Source organism: Lemur catta, chromosome 22 (assembly GCF_020740605.2).
Source record: "Lemur catta isolate mLemCat1 chromosome 22, mLemCat1.pri, whole genome shotgun sequence".
Taxonomy (NCBI): domain Eukaryota; kingdom Metazoa; phylum Chordata; class Mammalia; order Primates; family Lemuridae; genus Lemur; species Lemur catta.
In genome coordinates this window covers 31,060,487-31,083,644 of record NC_059149.1, presented here as the reverse complement: position 1 = coordinate 31,083,644, position 23,158 = coordinate 31,060,487, and positions in this window count along the sequence as shown.

Sequence of the window (23,158 nt, the reverse complement as noted above, 5' to 3'; positions counted from 1 at the left end):
CTGGATAGAGCGAGAGCCCCGCTTCTGGTGGTGGTTTAGTTTCACAGTGTTCTCCCTGTGGTGTCTGTATTGGAAGAGCATGTGAAATTTGTACCTTGAAAGACATAATAAAACTCAGACAAAAATGGAAGTAGGTGAGGGTCGGAATTAGTGTCTGGGCGGGAAGGAGCGCTGTGTGTGGATACAGTCTCGCTCTGTGCCTCAAAACTTCAGCGGTGTTTCAGTCAGAAAATCAAATTGTTTTATGGGAACTTACTGAGACGCTACATTGTACAATGTCAGATGTTTGCAAGTTTCTCAGGGTGTCCATCCTGGAATCGGATCTTCTTGTGTCTCCCAAGTTATATGTAATTCTTACGCATTTAAGTCATGTAGCCTGTGAGGAAGATCTTAGCATGCAGTTGTTTTCTGTAATTTTCCAGAAACTTAGCTTTCAGCCCCACTGTCCTCTTTCGTGAGATGAATGGGGACTGTGGTACTGCCTGGGCAAACTGTCATTGCTGCTGGCTCAGGGGGGCTCCTGTGAAGTGGTCCACGTGTCAGTGCTCGGTCAGCTGGGTTTGGAAGAGCCTTGCATCTGGGGACGTCACCCGCTGGGCGTTGACAACAGTCTGGCAGGGAGCACTGGGTCAGGGCCGCCGCAAGAGGGCGTGGTTCATCGCAGACTCCAAGATAAGCCCTTTCTCCCTGGGATGGATCCTCACTCCCGCCCTGGCCATACAGGGGTTTGTGTGCTTCTGATCTGAAGGCTGCAGCATGTTCCTGTAAATGAGATACGAGGACCTGCTGAGACTTCTGCTCTCCGGCACTCTGTGATGGGATACTGTGTAATTCTGGTGAATGGTGCAAACTGTTCTCTGCTTTTCCTTAGGGGAGACATCTATACTTGACCTTTGATGTGATTAATTCTAAATACAATTTAAATGTAAAGTGTAACAGTAGGATTGTTTAAATCTGGGGAAATAAAATAGGATCAATGTTAGCACCTCATTTATCTGAATTTTTAAGGAATAAAAGGCTCCTTTCATCCTATCATCAAGATCATCATATCAAAAACCATCTCATTATCGTTTATTCTGGAGATTGTGCAGGGCAGGGGTGACCGTCTTGTTAATCTCTGGATCCACAGCAGGTGGCACTGGGCCCGCTGCAGGGAGGCCCTGGGAAAGTGCTCTGTGAAGGAAAGGTCTCTCCCGACAGTGGGGTCTGCACCCCCTTCACACAGAACGGCCCTGGCGCCCCCCATGCTCTGCCATGCCAGGCAGCCACGCCCAGCAGTGAGGGCCGTGTGCAGGCCACGCCTGGGGCCGGCCTCCGCGGAACACAGCGCTTAGAGCTGACATTTGTCTGCACAGGCCAACGCCCTTTCCTCCGGCTACAGTGAAGCCACTGACCTCTCTTTATTAGAATGAGGGCACTGGAGGGGTCACCCAGCCAGGATCCGGGTCCGAGAAGGCGCCTGGGCTTGAGTCTGGCTTGGCTAGACTCACCGGCCACACTCTGGTTTGTGTGTCTGTTGTAGGCTGTGGCTGCCCCGCTGCCATCTTCACATCATGTCGGTCATATCTTGTTGCTGTCCGTGTGCTGAGAGGTAGAATATTTGCCACATTGTTTCTGCCGGGGACTAGACAGCCCAGACAGTGGTGATGACTGTAATATTAACATAGTAATAAATCATAACCAAACTAATCAGAATGCGGATAAGTGAAGATGGACCTTCCAACTACTTCCAGCCCTTTGCTGTTGAGTTGGGAGCCGTGGCCCAAATCGCAGACATGTCTGTGTCTCCACACGGGCCCTGAAGTTACCGGAAGCGTCAGGGAAGGGCGGGAGCAGAGCCGTGGGGCGGGGGGTGGCGGGGGAGAAGACGCCTTTTCTCCTTCGCCGTGGGCTGGGCTCTTTCTGCTGCTCTTGGGGGAGAGTTTGCCAAGGGCTTCGCTGCGGGTGCAGCCTGGCTGTCCCCAGTGGGGAAGAATATCAAGTGACATCAGATAACTCTCTCTGTGACTGTTTCGCTGACTGGAAGGGGATTCCTCTGAGAGTTAGGTGCTGGAGTAACCGTGTGTCCCCTAGGTGGAGCTGTCCACCAGGCTTGCAGATGGGAGCACAGGGTGGGCTCCAGGTCTGTCCTCAGAAGGCAGGAGACCGGCCTCGCATCTGCCGCTAACGTGTGGGGAAATCCAGTGTCTGCCAGCTGTGTCACCGCACAGCCCAGTCCTCCCCCGGCTTCCGCATGGCGCCGCCTGCCTCTCGGGCTGTCGGTGTGGGCTGCTGTCTCCCCAAAGCAGGGCAGCTGTGGAGGGCAGTGTCAGCTCGGATTGTGGTGTGTCCCCAGGCCGTGCTCAGTGTGGTGGGATGTCAGTGACACGATACCTACAAAAAGCAGATCTACATGGGCTCCTTGGTGGTTTCAGGAAAAGCTTTAGGACGCAGACTGCATGGGGTTTAATTTCTGGCCTTGAATGTGTGAAACCTCCTACTATCAAGTGGAAGCCAACCTCAGAGGAAGGCAGTGGCCGGGCAGTGTGTTCTGCACAAGACGTGTGTGGGAAACGGAGGAGAGGGCAGCCGTGGAGCGTGGCCCAGTGAAGCGCACCTGGCATTCGTGGCTGCATTTACCACCTGAAGTCACTGGAGCAGCCCCAGGAGCCGGTGGCCAGAGAAGGTCTCTGCCACTCAGAGCTCGTGGGACGTGCAGACAGGTGACTCTGTGGGTCTTCATTGCAGCGTTTGACGATATATAGAAAATGCTGCCAGGACACAGAGAAGGGAAGGGAATTCTGCTCAGGTCAGAGAGGAGCAGAAAGACGGCCACTTCTCTGGGGTCCTGAGGGATGTGTGGACATCCCACAGACAGGCAGAGGGAGCCCTGAGAGAGCTGCTCTGTGGGGATGTGGCGAGTTCTGAGGGGCAGGAGGGAGGCTGGGGTGCCCACGTGGCGGGTTGCCAACCATGGAGGCAGTTAGGGTGTGGCTCATGGAGTGGCAGAGCTAGGTCCTCATGGGCTCCCGCGAGGAAAGGTAACTCTAGTCCTGGTGGGGATTCCTGGGGAAGTGGCCGCTGGCTGGGAGACTCACGTAGTGGCCTTGGCAAGAGATGCAGAGACCAGGGGGAGTGTGGCGGGGAGGGTGGTGGGGCACGACCTGTGCTGCCTTCGTGGGAGGAGCTTGGCCAGACCGTGTGGATTTAGCCCAGGTGTGAAGGGCAAAGCAAACGTAGGCAAGTCTTGTTAGATAGTAACACGCCCACATTTCTGTGTGTGGAATCGGCGGATCACCTGTGTTCAGGTTCCCAGGACATGGCCACACTTCTGGGGCTCCTGGAAATACACGACATAGTGGTGATGGCACTAAGGCACAGCGTGCGTCTGTGACGGGCAGTGGGGACCCAGCACAGAGAGAAGAGCCAGTGCAGGCTCAGCGGGAGCAGGGCTGCCAGGGGACGTCCCGGGTCAGAGGCTCCACGTGTTCTCAGCAGCTGGGTGCCCAGAGGACGGAGAACTGACTGTGCATGTCCCTCAGAGCAGGGCTGCCTCATCCTGTCATGCTGCAGGCTGCGGTTTGCTCAGCGTCTGCACCATGCAGCTTCCTGTTTGCACAAAGGCAGTAATGGTGGGGTCTAACGCACGGGCAGGTGTGAGCATTACGTGAGTTAATACGTGGAAAGCACTTACCACAGTGTCCAGTGTACATTAAGTCTTCACTTTTTAAATTTGTTTATTTTTTAAATAGAAAAATGCAAATTTCACATATTTATGGTATACAACATGATGTTTTGAAATATGGAGCACCGTGGAATGGCTAAATGGAGCTAACTGCGTATGCATCACTCACTCACTGTTGTCTTTTTATGGGGGAGCTGGAAAGTCTCCTGTCCTAGCGGTTCTCAGGTGCCCATGCGCTGTTACTCACCCTGGCCGTGTGCCGTGCGGTGGACCTGAGCCCACCCTCCCGCCTGCCCCACACCTCCCCCCTCCCCCCTCCCCCTGCCGCAGGTGGCCAGCCACTGTCCTGCTCTGCTTCTGGGAGTAACTTTTCTGATATCCTTCTTTAGGGGCAGGATTTTTTGTTTTTGTCTGTTTTGTTCACGTTTGAATGCCAGCACCTGGAAGAGCTTTTGGCACATGGTGAGTGGCCAGTGATGGTTTGCTGCAGGTGGGGCCTGCGTTGGTCCGAGGCTCACGGTGGGAGGGCACGGGGTGGTGGCCCAGGTACCTGTGTCAGGTGTGGGTGTGACGTGAGGGTGTCGACTCCTGCCCGTGCTGTGCTCCGGCTTCACGGGGCTTGGGCCAGTTACTTCAAAGTGAGGGACACAAGCAGTAAAACCAGGTGGGTTTTGGTTCACCCAGGGGGCACAGGAAGGTGAGAGGATGCTAGGAGTGTGCGATTCCATTTTGTTGAAGATTTTTCTATTAAAAAATCCTGAAAAGCAACTGAGCAGTACAAAAGCTGTCCAGTTACTAGTGAATTGGTAGCAAGTGGAATTAAGTCAGGCAGTCACTAACAGAGGAAATATTTTTGAAGAATAATGTGAGTTTAATGACTTTATTTCCCCCACTTGCCTTGAATGCATTCTGCAATCCGGTGTGATGAAAGCCTCACGTCACGAAAGCATTCACTTTGCTATTTTCCATCAGGAGTATCAGAATGTGCATGTGGCCAAGGTGCCCGTTTCCCTTATCTCAGGTCGGGAGGGAGTTTTTCCTTTTACTTCCGTTTATGTTTTAACCCCCCCACCCGTTTCCCAGCTGCTATGCAAATGGGACGCTGCAGATGTGGGTGTGCACTTGAACGGAGCTGGCTGACTTGTGTGCGCATGAATAGAAGCCCCTTCTGCTGGAAAAAAGAATATTAAATAGGGCCCGAGTAATAATACATATTGATTGTGGGCATTTTTGATGCTTTTTCATAACGTGTGTGTATTTTCTTCAGCTCAATAACCCAGAATGTCATTTGAAATGTGTTAGCATATGTCGGGTAAATTAATAAATGAATCAGCTCTCTCCTTAACATCAGTGTCTTGCATATGTAGCCAAAAGTTGTTTTGCAAATGCAAATACGGTATAAGCCCCATTCAACTCTTGATTAGCGGAAGTGCTTGTGGAGGGAGGAGTGTGTGGTTTGTGTGATTTCCTGCTGAGTGTGGAGTTCACCCCAATCCCTGTCACTTCCACCCGAGCACCTGGGGTTGGCTCCGCCCATTGTCCGTTCCCTGAAAAGGTGACAAGTGTCCTCTTTTCTGCTTCATTGAAATGACGTGGTTTTTAAAAAACAGCTTTATTGAGATATAGTTCAAATAACATAAAATTCACTCATTTCAAATATAAAATTAGGTGGTTTGCACAGAGTTGTACGTCACTATCGAATTCCAGAACATCTTTATCACCCCAGAGGAGGCTCCACACCCACTAGCAGAGCCGTTCCCCTCCCCAGTCTCTGGCACCTACCAGTCTATTAACACTTTGTCTCTCGCAAGATTAGCCTATTTTGGGCATTTCATATAAAAGGAATCATATAATATGTAGCCCTTTGTGTCTGCCTTCCTTCACTTAGCAAGGTTTTCAAGGTTCATCTGTGTTTTAGGATGTAAAGGTTGAGTGTCCTTTTTAGAATTTCTTGGTACTAGACATGTTTTGGACTTTAATTTTTTTAATTTGGAATATTTGCATTATAGAAATGCTAAACCTTTATTAGTCCTTTCTTATTGCCAAGTATAATAATATTCCATTGTATGGATATACCCTGTTTTATCTATCTAGCCATCAGTTGATGGACATTTTCATTGTTTCAAATGTTTTCCTGCCTATTACAGGTAATGCTGTTCTGAACATCCGTGCATAAAACATGTATGGACAGATGTTTTTTAATTTTCTTGGGTATTTGACTAGGAGTGGAATTTGCGGGGTCACCGAGTAACTCTGACTTCCTGAGGACTCACTAGGCTGTTTTCCACAGTAGCTGCACCGTTTCACAGTCATGGCAGCAGCAACGAGGGTCCAGTTGCTCTGCATCCTGCGGACACTTGTGAGTGTCTTTTCTATTATGGGCATCTTAGTGAGAGTGACATGGTAACTTATTATAATTTCGATTTGCGTTTCCATGATGACTAATTATGTTGGGCATCTTTCCATGTGCTGACAGGCCATTTATATATCTTCCTTGGAGAAGTATCTATTTAGATCATTTGCTGATTTAATAAATTTGATTTTTTACCTTTTTGTTGTTGAGTTGTAAGAGTTGTTAGAATATTCTAGATTTAAGTCCCTTATCAGTTATATGATTTACAAATATTTTCTTCCATTTTGCGTGTGGTCTTTTGGTTTTCTTGATGGTATATTTGTAGAACAAGAGTGTTGAATTCTGATGAAATCAATTTACCTATTTTTGCCTTTTGCCATTTTTGCTTTTGGTGTCACACCTAAGAAACCATTGCCTGACCCCTGGTCAGTGCTTTGTCCTTGGTGTTTCACAGTTGTCATTCTTACATCTAGGTTTGCAGTCCATGCTGAAGTAATTTCTTTTTTTTTTTTTGAGACAGAGTCTCACTTTGTTGCCTGGGCTTGAGTGAGTGCTGTGGCGTCAGCCTAGCTCACAGCAACCTCCAACTCCTCGGCTTAAGTGATCCTACAGCCTCAGCCTCCTGAGTAGCTGGGACTACAGGCATGCGCCACCACGCCTGGCTAATTTTTTCTATATATACTTTTAGTTGTCCAGATAATTTATTTCTATTTTTAGTAGAGATGGGGTCTCACTCGGGCTGGTCTCGAACTCCTGACCTTGAGCGATCCACCCGCCTCAGCCTCCCAGAGGGCTAGGATTACAGGCGTGAGCCACTGCGCCTGGCCTGAAGTAATTTCTGTGTGTGGTGTGAGGTAGGGCACCAACTTTACTTTTTTTGAAATGAATATGCCTTGTCCTAGCACCATGTGTTGAAAAGATTATTCCGTTCCCACCAATTGTCTTGGCCTCTGTCTGAGTTCATTCGGGCTGCTGTAGTGGAACACCACAGAACAGGCAGCTCATAGATAATAGATATTTATTTCTCAGAGTTCTGGAGACGGGACGTCCAAGACCAAGGCCCCCGGCAGACTTGCTGTCTAGGGAGGCTCCCTTCCCAGTCCACAGACAGCTGCTTCTTGCTGTGTCCTCGCAGGTGGGAGGGGCAAGGCAGCTCCCTGGGGTCTCTTTCATAAGGACACTCATCCCGTTTGTGAGGAATCAGCCCTCACAACCTTGTCACCTCCCAAAGGCCCACGTCCAAATGCCACCACTTTGGGGGTGAGTGTTAACATACGAATTTTGGGGGAGGCACAAACATTCAGTCTATAGCAGCATCCTTGCTGAAAATCAATTTTAATGGTTTATTGTTGGGCTCTCAGTTTTATTTCATTGATCTACATGCCTAGCCTATGTAAGGAGATGTAATTTAGTCTTTATGCTGGAAAACTTAGACCATTAAGGCACGCAGGGGTGCACGCTTTGGTACTTTGACCCGATCATGTGTAGTTCAAGTTCTGGGGCCAACGTACCTGACTCAGAATTTCAGCCAGAATCTGTTTGACCTTGAGCAAGTTGTTCAACTCCCTAAGCCTCAGATTTTTCATCTAGAGAATGAAATGTGCTGGACAGACTTGGCAGGAATTTAAGTGAGACACGCATGACAAGTGTGTAAATTACTCCGTGTCGTCGCTAGCGTGTGTCCTAGGTCCCTAGTCGTGTGAGGTTGCCCTTGCACTGTGCAAAGGGCAACACGAAGGCTTACGGAGACTGAGGAACTGTCCCACACCATGCAGGAAATAAAGCAAGAAGGTGAAATTTGAATCTAGGTCCATGTTGTGGTCTGTATTGGACTGTGGCTGAGGTTCAGGTGACTACAATGCTGTTTTTCTCTCTGTTCTTAGGGCCAGTCCCAGTCATAGTCGCTGCTGGTTTTGGAACCTGCCACCTGGCAGTAGCAGGCGGCGTTAACTAAGGCGCTCAGTTAGTCTCTGGCAGCTGCAGCAGGCTCACACTTCTCTCTGGGATGGTCCCTCTCGTAGCGGCAACGTCCACTCCTGCCTGAAATGACTTTTAACTAGCAAAGTGCAAAGACAAGTGCTTCGCGTGTTTGCCTGGGCCATGTCACGTGAATACATTGGGCACAGCCCCTGGGCTTTAACATGGCATATTGGGGTGCCGTTGAGAGCAAGGCTGCTGCTGAGACCTGGGCTGGGATCCAGGGCGGTTCTGCCGCGGAAGCCTGGAGTCTTGGGTGAAGGCCTCCCCTCGCAGGCCTCCCTCTCTGTGAAACGAGTAGCTCAAATTAGATACTATCCTGGGCGCTCTCTGACTTTAAAGTTCAACATTCCTATAAATATGACTAAGTGATTCTCACAGCTATATTTAAAACCACACGAACAGACTAGAGGGTAGAAAAATAGCAATGATTTGGCTGTTTGAGTCACCACTGGAACTCAGTTTTTCAGGAAGTATGATAAATTATAGAATTTTCAGAATGGCATTGATAAGGGATTGACAAAATTATGTGTCTGTCGTTGCGAACTTACTTCCCAATGGGTGTTTCTTTGAATTCTTACCCCATAGGGACGTTATGCTCATTATCTGTTAAATTACTGGCAAAAAACTTGTGATGAAATTGTGAGTAGCGTAGAAATTTAAATGCTGAGTATGAAGGACTTTTCTACCTCTATAATTTTAATGCCTTCGAAGAGACAGTTATGCTCTCCCCACGGTTTGCTTCAAAGAGTTTCTCCAGTTGGTGCTGCCTCAATCAGAAATACTTAGGCAGCAAAAGCTGTCTGAATGATTCTTTTAAAACACCCTATTTAATGCCACACAGGGATAAAACTTACCCTTTCCTCCTTTATTTGTCAAAATTGAATTTATTGTTTTCCTCTCTTGTTATATACATATTGTTTACTTTATAAGGGCAGAAAATATAGAAAAAGAAAATACTCTGTTATTCCATCTTCTGCAACTCTGAGATGGTCAGTATTGACAGTTTGTTAGACTTACTTTCAGTATAAACGCACACAGACACAGGCCCTTGCGTGAACACACATGCAGCACTGGCACACACATGGGCACAGACACAAGCACACATGAATGCAGACACAGACATACATGTGGACGTATACTTTCAGAGAACAAACTTGAGTTTGTTGTGTATATATGATTTTAACCAGCTTTTAAATATTAAACATAAATCGTAAATACGGAATTGTTCGACTTAATGGTTCAACTTTATAATGTTGTGAAAGGGATGTGCATTTAGTAGAAATTGTACTTTAGGTGCTGTGTGACCATTCTGTTTTTTATTTTCAGTACAGTATTCAATAAATTACATGAGCTATTCATCACTTTATTATAAAAAAGGCTTTGTGTTAGATGATCTTGCCCAACTGTGGGCTAATGTAAATGTTCTGAGCATATTAAAATAGGCTGGGCTAAGCTATGGTGGTCAGTAGGTCAGTTGTATTAGATGCATTTTCAACCTAAGGTATTTTCAACTTGTAAGTCAAGGAGCATTTGTATATAAATGTAAATATTTTGTGTTCTTACACTATATTAATTTAATAGCTACATAGTACTTCATGTATATGTGATAATTTTTTCAACCTAGTCCCCTCATCTTAATGTTTAAATAGCTTCCAATTTATCATATACATAGCACATCGTAGAGCACATCTGTGTTAAACTGCCTGTTTTCCCAGGAACTAGCTTAAAGTGCAGATTCTCAGAGACCTTGGGTCAGTAGGTCTGTGGAGGGTTGGGAAAGACAAGTATTTCTCAGGTGCTTCCGATGGATTCTGATGCAGGCACCTGTGAGGGTCGTGTGACACCTGCTGCCTTGGAGAGAGAGCAGCTGTGGCGTGGTCAGTCGCTCCCTGGCAGACTCTGGGCCTTGGAGGGGCCGAGCGCAACAGGAGCACCTGCCTCCCAGGTGCTATCGCAGGCAGCACGAAAGCACACCTGGGCTGTCTGCCTTATCACGAAACCTTCTTTCTTCCAGGGGCTTCCCTGAGGGAGAGTCCAGTCTTCTCTGGTCATGTGGATGCGGCATGTCAAGCAGCACTTAGCGCAGAGGAGCACTTGGCTGGGTTGTTCTAGGTGGGGCCACATCTCTCAGCACAAGATTCTTATACTCAGATACGAAATGACCCAATGCCATAGGCACATGGGGGGAAGTATTGGTACAACATCTGAAGTGTAGTCACAGACTGTATTAATTTTAATGTCCTTCAGTATAAAGATGACAATACTAATAATATTTTATTAAAAAGATACAACAGAGCATTTAGACTTGCACAAATAGAAGTAGATTTGCTAGTATATAATTTTGCCCTAATAGAGCATTTTTGGGAGTGTTAAGTGGATTGATTTTTGGGTCAGCAATAAAGCCACATCCAATCTGTGTCACAATTTAGACTTGCTGAAGACTTAACCCCCTCACGCAAGCCCAGCCACACGCAGTGCCTGTGCAGAGGCCCCGGGAGACTTTGTTTCCACCTCACATCTGCCCAGTCACTGACAGAGTCACTGTAGGTGGGTCCTAAACACTTTGCTTCCTCATCTCTAAGTGGAAGAGAGTCTACTGGAAGATTATTTAAAGTCTTTTTCTCCCGTTTTGGCATGCCATGATTCATGAAAGCAAGTGCACTTAAACATGTAGTCAACTAATAAACCTATTGTTTTATTTGTACACAGTATAGCACCAGCTGTTCACATCCTGCTCACAGTGGGATGCCCCACAAGGACACAAAGGGGAAAACCAGGCTCCACCTCCCCCTACCCCCAACACACATTCTGGAAACAGCAAAGTGGGGCGGGTACCCCCTGTGCCTGGTGCCATAGCTCCTGAGTGCCTGTTCTGGCACATCACAGGGAGGGGGCTCGGGTCCCATTACCCCATCCTGAACCTCCTGCTGGCCGGCTCTTTCTCCTCGCCCTCACTCACCTGCAGGATGGCACAGAGTCCTGCGCGTCTGACGGGCTCCTCTACTGTCAGACTCTTTCTCTCCCTTTTTCTTTCCCCCATTCAGCTATTTCTTCCTTCTTTCCACAAGTACTGCGGACTTATTCACATGTGGTACCGTGCCAAGCACCGTGGGTAAGGTAGACACAGCCTGCAAGCCCCAGCCTCAAAGACAGTCAAAGTTAAATCATTTTTACAGGTAATTTTAATACAAGGAAATGCTGCATACACTATGAATGGGAAAAATTTGCTCCAAGATTTTGAACAGGAGATGGGAAGAAAGCTGAGAATAATATTTTGAGAAATGCCTGTGCTCCAGGCATGTGCACAAGGACTCATTCTGACGACATCCTTGGAGGAGCGGACTTTTAGATTTGGCCTTGGACGATGGCCAGGGGTCGTTAGCAGAGCTTCTGTGGGAACAAACCCCTGGGACATTTCACTGGCCGAATTGGGAGGGGGTTGCCTTTTCTGGTTGACCTGCAATTTGAGTAATTCACCTACATGACTGCAGGGAGGGCTTTCTAGGGGCTCGACCACATGAACTGGACATGCTCATGCTGGTATAGTACCAGTTTCAGAGAGGCTGTAAGCAGTTCTGAGACGGCCGGTACAACACTGACAATGACAGAATCTGTAAGGAGGTTGGGGCTGGCTGCAGTTCATTAATAATCACAATGTTCAAACTCATTATCCTTCCCCAAATGCCTGTCTATATAGAAAACCAAGCAATAACCAGGTTAAGCAAATATATGAACCTGTCAAGAGAGATGTAAATGTGACCTTAATTAATAAATTTGCCAACATTTCTTATCATCTCAGAGTCATTATCTGATCAGGCCTCCAGTTTGATTTGCATGTGTATGTTTTAACACGCACAAGGAAATGTACGTCGTGTGCATTACTGTTTGCATTTCTGCAGTGGTAAGTGATGCTGTATATTTTGTTTTGTAATTTTTGGTTATTCAAAAGGATCCAAATAGAAATGTGGTTTGTGGACCACACACATCAGATGCAGAACCTTCTCTCTCTTGTTTACTGGCTAATCTCTTTGGGCAAATTACTTAGCATTTTCTGACCTCAGGTTCCTGATCTATAAAATGCCTTCCTCATAAGGCTGTTGTGAGGTCTGAGGTAACATATAATGAAATGCTTCCTACACACTTAGTACAAGTGAGTTCATAAACTTGGAGGGGGAGGGGCTCACACACGTCCAACCTCCACAGGGAAAGAATCTGGAAGGCCAAGCTGTGCGCACTAAGCTTTGTCGTGGCCCCAGCCAGCTGGTGGTCTTTGAAGCCAATTGTGTTAAAGCCTAGAAAGTAAAATGTGTTGATGCAACTCAGGAAGAGAAGGACTCATGAATGATGGATATTGTCTCAAAAAATACTAAGCAGGGAGACTTGGTAACCATACTGAGTTCAGTGGATGCATCCTCTATCAGGAAATAGGATAATTCCTGTATTTAATTATGAAGGGCCCACAATCTTTCTGCCTGACATATTGGGTACTAGCGGAATGTTGCCATAGCAACCAAGCAAGTAACTGTAGCAGGTTAGCAAGCAGCAAAAAATCATTATAATATTTAAAAACCAAAACTTTAATATTTTATTTTCATTACCATCACTGTGGTTTCTCTTCTTAACAGAATGGATTCCTGTTCTATAAATAGCATTGTTTTGCAATGCTTTAGAGCAAGTGCCGTTGGGTTTATACTTTCGAAAAGACTAAAAGGATCATTTTGAGGAATTTAACTTTTATTTGGTTCTTTCTGTGTGATGAAATCTGTGGTTAGTGCTACAGCAAACGTGGTGTTGCATTTGCCTGGTGCTCCTGGTGAGGCTCAGCTGTGACTGCCAGGAGCCGTTCGCCATCGGGATGAAAAGTGTCTCTTGGAAGCTTCCTCAATTTTTTTCTTTTCCTGATTTGATCAGAGGCATGTGTGTACACAAACATACACACACAGATTCATGGATAAAAGTCATCTGTGGTCATGTAGGTATTGAAACCCAGTATTTAAAATTCTGTGTCACTCTTTTAGTGAATTACATGATTGGGCTTTAGTCTTAGCCAAAAACATCTTAGATTTATGGTTAGCTATTATTATTAGGCTTTTAGGCTTGTCTCACCGTATAAACATAGGGTAGTCATACTCACTGTATATTTGAATATATTTCTGCAAATACCTTATATTGTCCATGGAATGTATTGTCAGTATAAAAATTAAATAAAATGTGCACAGAAATTTATCATCTCTCTTGGATTGTATGCTCAGAAATGATCAAATAACGATTGATTGCTTAATTTAAATAAAACAAAGCAATATTCTCAGCATGAATTAAAATTATTTGGAATCTTTGGATTCATGGTTTTGCATTGTGTTGGTATTATGCGATTGTATTGGCCATGATTGAAAAACCTCTTTTGGAGGCTGAGACTAAATTACTTTTAAATAATCAAACTGTAAGGAGAAACCACAACTTACCTAGAAAGATTTCTCATTATCAAATATTTTCAATAATGTTATAAAACAAATAAAAAGCACTAGAACAAAATAAAGACACCCCTCTTAGCCAGTGGCACACAAAATAGGTTTTTTCTTCACTAAACAGCAATTGCATTTACACAATTGAATATACTTTGCTTCTGTAGCAAAAAATGTTGAGGTCACATGCTCAGAAAAACAGTTAGACATATTATGATGTCCATTTCAGATGTTTATAAGGGACCAGCTTTCCAAAACATTTCACAAGAATCAAACCTATGGAACAGACATTTTGTTAAAGGTGGGTACTAATAGCATGTATTGTGAGAACATGTTTCCTTAACTGTCCGATTATGTGATGGTGTGATGACATTATCTAAACATAAGAGGGTTTTGCTGATGGTTTGGAACAGATGAGATGTATTTTAGGGGAGACAAAAGAAGATGAGTTTATTAATAACTTTAGCTTCAACTTATTAAACTGGCAAATTGATGTCTGTTTTTTGTTTTAAATCAGAGACACCGTGATTTGTAATCACTGAACCTCTTTAAGTCTCTTCTTGCTCTAAATATTAATGTGATAAGTGATCTAAGTTCTCTATCCATGGATGTGTTAAGCTTTATCTGGTTTAATGTTTGGGTCAGGTAAGACATTTTTCTACTTAACTTCTGTACTTATTACTTATATGAGATTTTACATGTGGATTATTTATTTTACTGTATGAAAATCACTTAAAGTTGTGAAATTTTTACTGAAAAGTTTTATCTTTAAAATCTGTGAAAATATTCAATGTGAGAATAATTTTGACCCTAGAACACATAGGGTTACCATTAGATATGGATCTGGTTACGATAAATTGAAGCTAGCCATTGGTATAACACAGGTTATTAGGAAACATGAATAAATTAAAATGCATGCTAACATGCTAATCCAAAGTTTTAAATGCTGCATGTATTTCCAAATTTACTAAATTATATTCGTTTTGCAGCTATATAAATGAGGGCATACATCTTTAATTGACTACCCTTCCCTTCTGTAGCTATAAATGGCATTACCCTGCAGAATTCTGCAGTTTGTTTATTGTCTTGGTAACTTACTAGCTATACTGTATCTTGACTTCTTATGTTTACCTCTGAGAGATTAGAAATCTGTGTTCTACACATCAGCGGAATATTTCTGGTGAGTGTAAGCAGGAGCCAGGCAAACAAGACAGCCTCCGGTGTAATTTCCTCTGAATGGGGTTTATTTGTGAACAGTTTGTGGCCTTTCATCTTTGAGAATTGTGACTATGTTCATTGATACCAACACTAGAGGTTAAAACATGTTACCAAGAGAACAAAACGAAGATAATCTTTAATTTAACGTAGCAAAACAAAGTGCTTGTCGAAGCTTTGATGTTTAAGGCTGGAGAAATACGGCAGGTGTTGAGATTCTAGCTCTTTTATTTACCAATTCTTAAATCCTACATTTTACAGTAGGATCCAGACACAAAGCTGCATAAAGCATGACAGCTTGCTTTCCTTTATTTGTGGTTCTGCACGAATCTATGATTATAACAAAAATTCTACTCATTGTGTACTTCAGGTAAATGTGGCAGTTTCGAGAAGAATAGAGGTTACCTGGCTTTACGATGTTCCCCAAAAGGTGGTTGTATGGAGTCATCACTCATGGGGGAGCAACTTCCATTGGCCATTTGGCCTAACTTAGCAGCGAGACGTTTTTACCATTTTGCTATAACCTCCTTTTGGGACCAGGGTGTTGCTTTGCAAGTACTGGTTGTCACTTACTTTGCGCTAAGAGAAAAACCCTGAATTCCCGTATGAACCCAACACTGACCACATGCTGGAGATTGGCCCCATCGCTGCAGTAGCCCACATTAAGTTCTGAGCCACTGACATGAGATTCTAAGTTTCGCATTAAGCAGTTAAATCCATCAGTATAATTCTGAGGGTGGCTTTTAATATCTGCTTGTGCAATGGTTCTCGAGTCAGCCTTGTGCAGTATTGCAATGACCTTGACGGCTGTGTGTAGTCCAGTGATGGGGACTAATGTGTTGACAAAGAGGAGATTAACTTGGTAGGTAGACTGGCTTATTGGGGTTAGTTAAAATCCAAGTTTATAGTTGCCACCTGAGTTTGTTATTTAACCTGTCACTGATGTGGTTCTTAAATAACAGTTGTTTTAATCACTTCTAAGAAAAACTGGTTTTATTATAACATAGACAGGTTAAAAACATCAACCAATCTTAGAAGTGCTCTTTCAGGACCACCCCTCAGAACACATATTAGGAACCAAGAAGCACTTTGATGGAACTCACGTCACCTGATACCTTTGAGCACCAGCTGCCCTTGGTGGTAATGCCCACCTGTGTCTGCCTCAACAGCCTTCACCAAACTGGTATTCAGAAGCTTAGAAAGTATAACTTCCGCCCAGCAGACCTTTGTTTGGCGTCCCAGGGCCGTGCCTTGGGCCAGATGCCGGCATGCATGCCATGTTGGCTTCTGTGAAGGTGCGGCAGCGCTCGCTGGGCCACGCCAGTGCCACGGGCCACCTCAGGCCACCCCCGCTCTCCCTGCTGCTCTCGCCTTGCGGCTCGAATCCTGTTCTCCTCTGTCACTGGGAGGAGATCCTCGCCCGTCCCGCCCCGTCCCTTGTCACTGGGTCACCAGGGCATTCCTGGCCCGTGTGCTCTGATGCCGTCTGGGGCGTGTTTGGAGCCAAGTGGTCGGGGCTCATCACTCAGCTCTGCGCCTCGGCATGTTCAGCTGTGAAGTGGACACTCAGGCGCCAGCCTCACGGGCTGCAGGAGGATGAAGTGAGCACAGCACAAGGTACATGGCGGTGCTGAGTGTGAGGCGGACAGGACGTGGATACGTAGTCTTTCCGGTACACTGGGAGCTTCCTGAACATGAGGGCGCATTCGTCTGTGCTTCGGTCTGGTTCGCTGTCTCCTGCATTGCCCTGCGGGGTCAATGCCTGGCGAGTGCTCCTTGAAGGGACAGACCGTGGGGGTCCTTGTGGCAGGCACCCTGCTTTCCCATGGGTGCAGGTGACAAGAGACAGCACAGAGAGAGGTGACACACCTGGAAGGAGTCCAGGCCATGGGAGCCACGTGTGGGCAGGGGACGCTGTCACTGTGTTTGGCGTCCGTTGCACGAACTGGGTGTATTCACCGCTGGGATCTCGAGGTGCACAGGCTCCGGCGGGCAGGGAGGACTCAGACAGCAGGCAGACAGGCGTGATCACTTGGTGATCTGGGAAGCAGAATCTCAGGGACTGGAGTCTGTGGTTTAAAGAGTTTCTCCACAGCGTCAGACTTATGTTTTAGGTGCTGGAACGGAATAAGCACTTGGGGATGTTTCGGAGTGTGTGCGGCTGTGTTAGTTTCCCGTGGCTGCCGTGGTGACGCACCATGGACTGGGCAGTGTGAGACGACAGAAAGCTATGCCTTCGTGGCCCTGGAGACCGGAAGCCTGCAGCCAGGGTGCCCGCAGGGCTGGCTCCTTCCGCGGGTTCTGAGCGCGAGTCCACTCCTTTCCTTGCTCAGCTTCGGTGGGTGCTGGGGCCCTGTGGACACCTCACTGCAGCCTCCGCCTCTGGCTTTGCCTGGCGTCTCTCTGTGGCCCCTGTCTCCTCTCTTCTTGGGAGGCCTGCCCTAAGTCCAGTCTCGTCTCGGGGTCCTCGGCTGACTACACCTGTGACGGCCACACTCTGAGGAGCCAGGTGGCTGTGAACATTAGGGACGCCGCTCAGCCCACTGCAGCAGTCATGGCGCCTCGCTGAGAGCCACAGCCACCTGTCCCTGAACCCCAGGCGGCCTTTCTCCTTGGATGGGGTCTGTGTGGTCCGTGTCTGCACGTGTTCTGAGAGGAAGCATGGTTTCATTCCTAGGGGAAGCTGCGGTGTTGGGGGAGCAGATTCAGACGGGCTCGACTCCCCGACAGTCTGGGGATTGGGGGGCCTTGTGGTTCCAGGTGTGTGACGAATGCAGGCATCTGTGACCTGCACGTGGATTTCAGCTTGTGGGTTCTGCTCCATGCTGGGCCCAACAGTTCCTTGTAGTGAGGATAAGGGCAAACCCCAGGGGCCGGTGGAAACACTGCAGCTTTGCAGCATATGTGATTGACCCGCAGCTGTGTTTTCTGTGATGTGCTGGTCTCATTCGGTCCGTAAACCTGGTGTCTTCATTCACCAGCTGGTCTTGTTAGTGGTGAACCCTTCCTGGAATCGCCGCCTGGTCCAGGTGAGCTGCATGGGTCACGGGAGTACTTATGAAAATATGCTGAATACCTCTCTCACCCTTTCCATGTCAGCCCAGATTGGATTTCTACCTCCGGCTTTCTCTGTGGGCACGGTGATGCCACGACTAACGTGCGCACAGGGAAACATCTCAGCTCACTGGCTGTTCCACGTGTCCATGTGGAGTAAAGTGCTGTGCTGGGAGTTAGGGTTTAGGTTCCCAGACAGCTTTGCCATCCATGACTTGCGAGAGGGCCCTGTTGCCTCTCCTGACCTGCATCCCTCCCTCCGTCCGTGGAGTTGTTGGTGGCAGGCGTGTGCCCCTGTCTGTGGAGCCAGATGGAGTGTTGGCAGCTCAGTCCTCAGACCTTTAGCGTCCACAGAACGTACCTGGTGGCAGCCTGCGCGGCAGTGGCCGTGGAGGGCCGTGTCGTGGAGGCCCCATGCTCCTCTCCCTCTCCCTGCCTGGAACTGGCTCTCGCTCCCCGGCCAGGACTGGCTCGGAGGTCGGACGCAGCCTTGAGAGTGGAGCCCTCTTTCCTCCTCCTTTGCAACTTTTCAGACGCCAGGGAGCACGCAGCCTCTTCGCGGGAAGCCTCGCCGTGTGGACGGGGCCTCCAAGCACCTGCCCACTTGCTCTCATACAGACCCTGTCGTCAGTGTGGTGACGCTCCCTAGGAAGTTGCCCATTTATGGCTGCTCGAGCAAATGATATCATCACAATAGGTGGCTCCTGTCTAAATAGGGATCATTTGTGAAATGAGATTAGAGACATTTATCTGAAAAAGCAGGACACAGAAGCACCTGCTTTCTGTAATTGATACCCCGGGGAGGGCACTGCACGGTAATTAAAGCCTTCGTCTCCACGGCTAATGCTATTACGGGAGGCGAGCCTGCCTCTCCCGGTCTGTGCCAGGCAGCCCCCACATCCACACAGCTCCAACTCCAGATCCACGTTTTCTCTTGTGCTCGAATATATGGGCCATGCATCGCATCCCATGCCTGCTGCCCTGCTGCAGTGAGCTTGTTTGCAGAGCCCTGTGGCAGCCGAGGCAGAGCTGAGCCTGGCCGGAACCCTGGTGCACACTTGGCCGCCTCGGCCTTCTCCCTTGCGGCGATGCCGGCGCTCCCGGTGCCTGCACGGCGCCCTGCCTGCTGAGCAGCTCCTGCCCTTTGCATTTGGATGCTGCAGACGGTGCAGCACGAGTCTTGCCTCGGTAAGTCAAGGATGACTCATTTCTCACTTTCCTGCCTTGCATGTATACTTGCACTAGTGCGGTGGCATCAGGTAGACGGCACCGAGCTGACTGGCCCCCAGCTAGTTAATCTCTGGGAGCCGCTGTCCCCTCGGTACTTGCAGCAGGTTTTCCGCTGCCCTCTCTCCCAGTGGGCTGCACTGCTCCGATAAGTCAAATACTCCTCTCTCGACAGTCATTGTGACAGCAGCGGGGACTAGTGTTTCTGCAATCCGGGAGTGTCTTAATTGCCATGCAGGGTCTGGGGGAAAGGTCGTGCACAGCAGTCCAGAGCCACAGCACTGTCATTCTGAGAAGACAAGTTCAGTCTTCAATTAACCATTATCCCCATAATGACCAAATGCCAGAGCAATTTGTAATGCACGGATGTCCCGGCTCTCCCATGTATTATAGCAAAGATGCGGTGGCCGTGCCGCTGGGCTCGGTATTCCTTTGGGAATGAGTAAATCCAGGGACCTGCAGTTATTAGAGCCTGTGTTTCTAGATGTAAGCAATGGAGACAGCAGCCCGTGGAGACGGCTTCCTTTGTAACGCCGAGTGCAGGCAAGATCGGGTACCTCTTACCAGCTGCATTAAATAGGATCAAAGAAAAGCGAGAAGATGTTTGGCTGAGATGCTGTGAAGTGCTGCCATGTATTTGCCATTAAGACCGAGAACCTCTTCAAAAGCAGGAGATTCCAATATTTAGCTGACCAAGTGACTGTCCTGTTTGGTCGGAAGAGACAGTGCTCAGTGTGATGAGAATTGCTGAGGTTTTAGATGAAGCGTGTTTCCGAGTGCACACATTCTGCCCAGGGTCCCTGAGAGCCCCAGGGTCACTGGCTTACACCATCCACGGAGGGCTTTGGCAGTGGGGAACTTCGTAATGAGTGACTGGTACCTGCACGCATTAAAAGGTTAAGGTTAGGCATTTTTGTGAGGGTTTTTCTTCTCGTGCTTCTTGCCTTACTGTGCTGACATTTCTCTCTCTCTCTTTTTTTTTTTTTGCTTTACCTTGTGCAAAAATATGTACCTCTTTAAATGCTACTGTCAGCCCCTTTCTAATGAAATAGAATGTCAGTAAAGAGATTTGCTGTTGACTCAGGCATCTAGATAATTACTAGCTTTAAAAGTTTCTGTTCTAAATGACCAACATATCTTACATGGAGATGCTATACTCAGTGCAGCACTGGGCATGGCCAATGAGAAGCTGTTCTTGGTTTGTCCATATTTAGGTGGTATCGACTATTTCATTCATAATTTTGTCCCCACAGCTTGGGTGCATCTCCATGCAGAGGTTCAGTGTTAAAGTGGCACATTTTGTGACCTTTAACTTGTTCATGAAATAGAACAAGCCAGTGGGGCTTCCCCAGCCTTGTGAGTCACACTTTTATTTAGCAACAAGTGCTTGCGTACCCAGCCAGGATCACGTACACCAATGTCACTCATACCAGGGTGACACGATTCCCCAGAACAATTAGGAAACGCAAGCCTTTAGTGGGATTTGTGGCCCAAAGCACAGAGTTTTATTGGGAGTGATACACACAGGAGGTTCTGGGTCTCGGTGCAGTCAGATGCCTGTTGGCCTCGCTGTGACTGTCCTACTGAATTTAGCTCTGGCCCCCGATTTGCAACACTTACTCGACAACAAGTATTAGCAAGTCATGAGTATTGCTTTTTATTTTTGACCAAATCAGCTTACTGATGGTTAAAACAAAAGTGGATAACTGGAGATAAGTGAGGCACAGGAACAGTGTTGCAACTGGAAAAATACAACTTAATATGTACACACAATTCATTAAACACCACGCAACAGATTTTTTACAACTAAAGCAGGACTCTGTGTGAGGATGTTCTATATCTGGAGGGTAAACTTTCGTTCTCCACTCAAATTTTATTTAACCAGCATCAATAACTTCAAAACCACATGCATTTTTGTTTTCTAAAGCAATATCAGTTTTATTTAAATACTACTTAATCTGGCAGCTTTTTTTTTCCTTCAATGAGTGAGTCTTCACATTATCAAATTTGCCATTCTCTAAAAGGTTGTGTCAACGCAGGCTGAATGTGAACTCTCAACATACTTGACGTAGAAAATCGAGCTCTGCTGATGATTTATAAAAGGTTAAAGTGTTTCCTCCATCCTTTCCTTCTGGTGCGTGCTGCAGAGGCACACACGCTCAGTGGGAGCAGGAGAAGGACCCTCCCGCCCCACGCAGACACACGCACACCGGCCCGTCACCATGCAACCTAGAGAATCCACTTACGGGGCAGGGAGGGTGGACGCACGGAAGAGCACTTTGATACCACGGGAGGCGTGAGAGGCAGTTCTGAGAGGCCGCTGTGTGTGTGCAGTTCTGTTGGTGTGTAAGTGTTGAGATGCAGCCAGACACCCACACACAGCGTGCCTCTCGCCCAGTGCTCGGCATGCGCAGGGTGTTTCTGAATAAATACACCTCCACACACTCATTGTGCACTTCCCTTGTGCACTCTGCCAGCTTACAATACAAAGCTGTTCATCTCCAGGCTTCCGTGCACACGATCCGGCAGTCATTGACGCTTGTGTCTGAAACTCTGACTCAGTCAGGTCTTTTCAGAGACACAGCAGTTGCCAGAAATTTGATTACTGGATCGTTATTTTATTCATCATTATTTCACAATAACAACTGGTAGTCAAATTAGCATTTTTCATGTGACTAACATCAAGAAAAAAGTCGTAACGTTTCTATTTAGAGAACAGTGACTGTGAAATGACTTTCTGTCCACATGTGTTTGCCGGAGCCGCCCTGTGCTGGACAGAGCCGGGAAGCAGCATGTTTGTGCAGGGATCCACAGTGACTGCCTTTATCACACGGCATAAAGCATTTTGCTTCCAATGCGCGGATGGGGGCGGAACATGCTTTAAGCCACTGGGCTCTGTGTAACACGGTCATGTATCTTGAGAGTGCCCCGTGTTGTTAATGTTGAGATATTTCACGGTTGCATGTGTGCTTCCTCTCACATGGTCGTCAAATGGCTCTTACGCTTGTCTCCCTTCTAACTTGCTGCCTTGGAGACACTCACACACATCTGGGACCGGCTCGAGGCCGAAGCTCACCATTTCTGCTTCTCCCATTAAGTGCATTATCTTTCCATTGTGGGAACAGTTCAGAGACAGAGAATCTTGGTTTTTACAGTTCCCAAATAGTTGTATAGGGCAGTCTATCTGCGTAACTCAGATTCTAAGAATTCTAGGAAATCTTTTTGATGTATTTGTTTTTACAAGTGGTGTCCATTGCTTCAGCCTGTGAGAGGAAGTGGCTTTGCCCTGCTTGGTGCTCCTGACCCCTCAGAGGAGGGGCCGGCCGTCTTGGGTCCCGCGTCTGGCTTGAGCGTGTGGTTTTGGAGGGCGCTGGTGTTCGTGATGTGCGTGGCTCCGACACGGGTCTGCTGCTGGTTCCAGGTGTGGGTCAGGGTCGAAGAGGACAGCCTCCCCCACTCCACACCAAAGTCACTGTCCTCGGCCTACACACATGGCATTGTCCACCACGCTGCACAGGGTGGTGTTGGCAAAGTGCCTCTCAGCTACACCGTGTCCTCTGCTTGGGCCACACTGTGGCCTGTGCCTGGCTACAACTGTTTAAATGCCCATTTTGCAGATGAGAAAACCAAGACTCATGTGGTTGATTGACCTAAAGTGTTTTAGGTACCCAGCAAAATTAAGTGGGAAGTATAGACAGTTCCCACAGACCCCTTGTCCCCCTCCGTGGGCCCCCCACTATCATTGTCCCCCCAGGCTGGTGCATTTGTTGCAGTCTGTGGACCAACCCTGACAGGTCACTACCACCCAGCATCCACGGTGGATGTGAGGGCTCACCCCTGGTGTTGTGCATTCTGTGGGCTTGGACAGATGTGCAGTGACCTGCATGCACCACGGTAGTGTCACATGGACTGTTCCACTGCCCTGAAAACCCTCCATGCTCTGCCTGGGCGTCCTTCCCCGCCACTGACCCTGACACCCACTGATCTTTCACTGTCTCCATCATTTTGCCTTTTCCAGAATGTTGTGCAGTTGACACTGTAAACTGTGAGGCCACTTCAGACAGGCTTCTTTCCTTGGTAATATGCACGTAAGGTTCCTTGGTGTCTTCATGGCTCAAGAGCTTGTTTCTTTTCAGCACCGAGTAGTAGTCCACTGTCTGATGCACCACAGTTTACTCACCTGCCGAAAGACATCTTGGATGC